General features: G+C 45.1%; 1 protein-coding gene across 2 annotated transcripts in view; it reads left to right on the forward strand.

The window, feature by feature from the left end:
- The first annotated feature begins 238 nt into the window (after nt 1-238).
- CPT1A (carnitine palmitoyltransferase 1A) overlaps nt 239-6134 on the forward strand; it is a 66855-nt gene continuing 60959 nt past the window's right edge. For both annotated transcript variants that reach the window (XM_019547253.1, XM_019547254.1), the window contains exon 1: nt 239-339. The gene's annotated coding sequence lies outside the window, so the exon portion shown is untranslated. The remainder of the gene's footprint in view (nt 340-6134) is intronic.

Below are 6134 nucleotides of genomic sequence, written 5' to 3' on the forward strand. Positions count from 1 at the left end.
AGCTCAAAGCCCTCCTCCCTCACCTCACACAGGCCCCCTTCACACGCTTCCCCACCTCTGGCTCACCGCAAACCGAACCACCCCTCAGGGGGCGGGGACTCTGTCCAATGGGCGAGGCAAGAGGGGACGGTCCCCGCCCCGGCCACACCCCCACCTTGACAGCCGCTTGGAGCTTTGGCCCCGCCCCCGTCGCTGGCGGCTCAGCCAATCGCGGCAGAGCCGGCAGCTGCGGTGCTCGCGCTGGGCGTGTGTGCGAGCGAGAGAGCGAGTAAGCGAGGGAGTGAGAGGCAAGAAGGGCGCGCGCCGCTGCCTTGTTCTGTTGCCGTTGCGGACCCGCCGGTGAGTGACGCGGTCTCCTCAGCGCGGGTGGTGGGGAGGCCCGGTTTGGTTCCCCCACTCCCCTCAGCAGGGGCTCGGGCCGCAGTTTCTCGTCGGGGTTGGCGGGATAAACAGTGGGGATAAACTGTCGGGGCCAGCTCCGGCCTCGCGGATTGGCTGCCTCCAGCGTTCTACTCCTGCTGCGTCAGCTGCAGCCGCAGCTAGAGGGGTCTGAGGCCGCTGTGAGCACGCTGCCTTCCGCGGGGGGGCGCTCCTGCTGCCGCCAAGTGCTTGCACTGTTCCTGTCAAACAGCACCCTCAGGCAGTGCCATGCCGCCCGCACCCTCACCTGCATGTAGAAGGGAAACCCGTGTACAACAGAGCACAGGTCTCTGCGACAGGTTATGTGCATCACCCAGTTGACCAGCAAATGGTACCACAGATTGAGACCAGCCCCACGTGCCAGGTGATGGTCATGGGATTGACTGGAGAATGGCGTCATAAATTGAGACTGGCCACAATTGCACTGTGATTATCACACAGTTGGCTGGTGAAGCATGGATACATGTGCCAAGTGGTTATCACACGGTTTGCAGGTGAATCGCACCATAAATTGAGACCTGCTGCATGGGAACGGTGATTACCGCACTGTTCACTGGGGAATCGTGCCATAGGTTGAGACTGGCCACATGTGCATGGTGATTATCATGCAGTTCACTGGTGAATCACGCCATAAATTGAGACCAGCCACATGTGCCAAGTGAGTATCGCACGGGTCACTGGGGAATTGTGCCATAAATTGAGACAGCCACATGTGCCAGGCGATTATCACAGGTTCAAAAGGATGATCCAACTAGAAAAAGAACCAACCAGCTATAAAGCTAGTGCTTGAAAAAGTGTACTGACTCTGTAGCTGGTTTCTATCCTTTCATTTGAACATGAGGTAGGGCTCACTAGAAGCATAGCGGAGCAGGGCTGGAAGGGCTTCCAGAAGTCATCTAGTCCAACCCCCTGCCTGAGGCAAGATCATCCCTATCCAAATCATCCTGTACAAATCTGTTCTCTAACTTCGTAGTAAAATTACACCGTCCATCCGGACATGAGGCAACACACACAAAACGCCCTAACTTGCCACAGGTAAAGCAGCTGGACCATGGCAGCAAAATGATGCATCTGGTAAATGTATTTGGAATGTTAGGGGAAGGGGTATTCGACCTCCCCCAAGCTGCACAGGACAGATCCAGTCCACAGAGCCCTGTCATCCAGCCCATGGGGCTCCCCAAGGGTCTGAAAATTTGGTGGCAGCCTTAATTGCTGCCAGATTTCTGGACCCAGGGGAGTGCCATGGGCTAGAGACTTCAGCCCATGCATGCTAGGTTGGGTGGCATGGGGCTGATTGGGGTGGTGCAGAGCCAAAAAGTTGAGCATCACTGTGTTAGAGCATTTAAGCTGTAAGTAAAGGGTCTGTGGAGCCATGGCACAACAACAACAAAAAAGTGTTACAAAATTAATTGCCTGCAAGCCATAGTTAAAATGTTCCACTTAATTTATACCCTGTGAACTGCTTCTGTACCCAGTTGGTGCCCTGCAGCTGTGTAGGTTTGTTGAGCAGGATGGTAGATTACCAGAATAAACCTGAACTCTGCAGACAGGTAAAGGTAATTTGATATTGATGAGAAGAATTCCCTGGATGTCTGTATCTTGATGCTTTGAATGTATGCAAGGTGGTTTTCAAGGAGCTGTTTGACGTTGGCATGTGAGACCCTGAAAAGGCAGGAAATAGCAAGTGAATGAAGGTTGCGCAAGATTTTTACTCAGTCAACTGTTATGTGTTGCTCTGTACACTTCATATACCCCAACTGTGCTTTTCTCATGGCACTCTTTCCTTGATTTGGGCTAATCAGTTTGCTGGATTATTTTAATCCAGTAATGGGTTACTGTTCCAATCTGATTAGATTAGTTGAATGGGATAGTGGAGTGTAACCAGCATTTTATACCTGTCAGTACCTTAACTATTAAAATCCAGAAATGACATGGGAGTGAGACCTGTCTTCAGACCTCATCAGGGCAGTCCATATAAAACACTGCTCAAGATATGTTTTAGTATGGTCTCTATCCTGGTACTTCTGGTGGAGATGTGCCAGGGTGATTTCTGGGGAATGAGGGAGGGGTGGAAACAATAGTGTAGACATAGTCCAAACAACTAAAAAAGAAATGTCAAGTATTAAGCCTGTTTTTGTCAGCACCTGGTAACTCATCTGTGTTTTATGTGGCCAATCAATGCACTTTATTCTTGAAAGGCTGGATTATGGAGCAGACTACAATGGGCAAGATTGTTTGTTCTGTGCCTTGTAGTGTCTTTTCAAGTGTGATGTCTGAGTACAGGGAAAATCAGTTTAATGCTTTTAAACTCCTTTTTTTCTCTTAGCTATTGTTTTTTCTGAGTGTCTGGTAACTTGAGTTTCTGGATCTACAAGTATTTTTATCCTAATCATGTTTCATATAATTTATTTCCTTGTTCAACATAATGGTGAGAAATTTAATTAAAAGGAATACTTATTCTCATTGTTTACCTGTCATCAGGTTGCCGTTCCTTTTGGTTGTTTATTAAATAATATTTTGCAGTATATTATAATTTGGAAAAAAACACTATTACTAATGTATTAGTAAAATACAGAGTGTAACTCTTTAGATATCTGCTGGCTTTGGAAATTATTAAACTTTGTACCTCTGTATCTTTCTGTCTGCAGTTGAAGAGAGAATTTGGGTATATCAGCTTGAGGAGACAACAGTGAGGAGGCAGAGGAAATCTAGGTATATTTGCAGAGCAGAGTCCAGTCCTGAAAACGTTTCCAGTTCTGCAAGTCTTGGCAGAAATCTAATTATAAGGGTCCAGGCTTTTTAATGCCTAAGATTTGGAGCGTTAAACATGAATTCAGGAGTTTTCCTTTAAGTGAGCATTTTATTTTAAAAGGTATCCAGACTGTAGCCATATTGATCTAGAGGCAAAAGGAATCAAAACTTATGGAAGAGGTCTAATAAAAGATATCACCAACTAGATATTTGCAGACAAATTATTTTATTTCTTTGCAAGCTTTCAGGCCCACTGCCTGATGAAGGGTGAGCATGCCTGAAAGCTTGCAAAAAAAAAAAATTGTTTGCATATATGTAGTTGGTCTAATAAATGAGATCAAAACTCGTGGGAGAGGTGATTCATTTTATTATAAAAATCATTTTACAATCGGATAGATTTATTTTGCTTCCTATTAAGACTTGCTGTAATTAAAAATAATGAGTGGAAAACTGTTTTGTTTTTTCAGTTTGACTTTGTGCAGAATAACTTAAATATCAAACAATGTGTTCAGGGTTGGCTTCTATTTTGCTTTCCTTCTTTAAAGGTCTGCTTCATTCATGTCCTGAGGTCTGTCTCTTAGGGTCTTAGATTGTTTTTTTTTCAATAGAGAATGCATTCAAAGTCTGATTTTTAAACTCTCCTGGGATATTAGTAGTGGCACTTCCCATTTTGTTAGAGCTGAGGCAGTGAAAAAGGATCTGCAGCCCACAGCCTAAAGGACAAGTTGAGCTTTTGTTGTTCTGCAAAGCATTCTGCAACCGCATAACCTTTTACCTACTTTTCAGAGCTGGTCATGTGACTTTTCTGGGATGTAGAGGAGGGGTGGGGTTTCAAGAAACATCAGTGATCAGTTGCTCAATAGCCTGTGTCCTTCAAGTGACACATCAGCTCCACACAACTGAGCCAGGATTTGAAATCTATTTAAAATATGAAGAGGAAATGTAGGAGGCAGGAGTAAGATGAAGAAATGCATTAAAAAAGGAATTATTTCTGGAATGATCTATTGCTTTAGATGTTTGCTTGGCAGGAAAAATGTTTAGCTTTTCTGTATACAGATATAATGGTAATGTTGGACCTGGCTCCTTAAACAAATATATGATTATGTGAGCAACATTGGAAAATATTTGGTGTCAAAGCAACTTAAGCAGATGTTAAAAAAATTTGGCATGCAAATAAGTTGGAACAGTCCTCCATGGCTCCCAGTGTACTACACACTCTTCCCAAGCTCCAGATATTTAGGAAGAAAAACCTGCTTGAAGATTATTAAAAGGCAGTCTTGCTTCCCTTGCACAAATCAACTTTTTTGTATGGTCTCTTTAAATGATGGTATCAGTGTTTGGATCTGTTTGGATCTATCATTAGCTCACTTCCTTTGTTACTTCCACATCTCTGCCCAGAAGTAACTGCTAGAGTTTTGCCTCTGTTGGGCCTGCTTAGCAGCTTCATCAATAGCTGTGCATTCTCCAGGGGCTGGAAACTCTTGTCTAGGAACAGTGGCATTTTAGTTATAAACAGCGTGACATATACAGGTTAAATATTGCAATTCTCTGTAACTGTATGAATATAATAATAGAACTAATTTGTGGAATCAGGGTTCCTTTAATCTAAATGCTTTAGGTGTGTCTTTCACAACAACAAAAATGCCTTCCACCCTCTTCTTGCTGAAACATTTACAGTGTTTCAGTTTTGCAGGGATGGCTCTCAGTAGAGATCTACTGTGAGTGTTTTTTGCATGAATGTTCAGTATGCCATGCATTACAATTCAGGCCTGTAGTAATGCCATTCTAAATGTTTGTAGTGCAGAATCTGAGCAGAAAATAAGGAAGATACATTTTTCTAATAGTATTTTCCTCTAAATTGATTGTAGAATTTTACAGCAGTTTTGTTTCTGGACAGAGTTAGAGTATAGGTAGGCAAGCATGATATTGGATCATTTGTTATAGTGGGATAACTCTGCTTTATTTATGTATTTATTTATTTTTACCATATAGCTTGCTGCTGTGGAAACCAGGTTGAGTGATTGGTTAAGTTTTGAGAACGAAGTCCTGTGGTACCCACAGCTCAGTCTTCCTCAGTCAAGTATCCCTACATATCTTTGCCAACATACTTTTGACTGGATGATGGGAAAACTGATCTTCTGTGGCTTCTCTGCTTCTTTCGTATGACAAAAACAGTGTCCATACTTTTATCTTTGCGCGCTTTGGCGTTTTTGTTGTTTTGGGAGCTCTTGGCCATCAAAGATGTTACCAGGGATCACTACATGGAAGTAGTTCTTCTCTGCTGAGGCTGCCAGTGAAGGTTTTAATTTTGACAATGGCTTGAGGTATTGACTTAGGTTACCGGAAGCTCAATTTCTGTCCTGGTGTCCAAACAGAAATAAAGTAAAATGGCTTTTACTTATCCAGAACCAATTTGAATTTGTGACGCAGTTACAATACTCTTAATCACTCTTCCCAGCCAATACCCTTTTTGCAGCTGGTCAAGTAATTCAAATATTATAAAAGCCTTTGTCTGTCTGTTTGTCTGACAGCCAGCCAATCAGAGTGCGAAGAATTGGGACAAGTGGCAGTGTGCCATCATGATGGTGGGGACACAGGGAACGGAACGGGGGGGCAAGGTCAGCTGTGCTGGCTTTGCCCCCCACCCTGCCCCTGCAGGTGGTGATGGTGGACCGGGGGGGGATAAGGCCACCAGAGCTGACCTCACCCCCCCCCCACCTGCCCCCACAGGTGACGTCAGTGGCGGTACGATTGGGAGCAGGATCAGGATGGCATGGGGGGGGGGCGAGGCCACCAGCTCTGGCCTTGGCCTGCCCCTCACCCCTTCTGTTGTTGCCGCCTGCAGGGCCAACCTGGCAGTAGTAGGGGGAGGAGCAACCTGACATAGGGTGGGTGTGCTGCGGTGGTGGCAGTGGGTAAAGGGGAGGAGTGGGCCCAGGCCTGATGTGGTGGGGGGGCAGGCC

This window comes from Crocodylus porosus, unplaced genomic scaffold, assembly GCF_001723895.1.
Source record: "Crocodylus porosus isolate Cpor-Errol unplaced genomic scaffold, CroPor_comp1, whole genome shotgun sequence".
Classification (NCBI taxonomy): Eukaryota; Metazoa; Chordata; order Crocodylia; family Crocodylidae; genus Crocodylus; species Crocodylus porosus.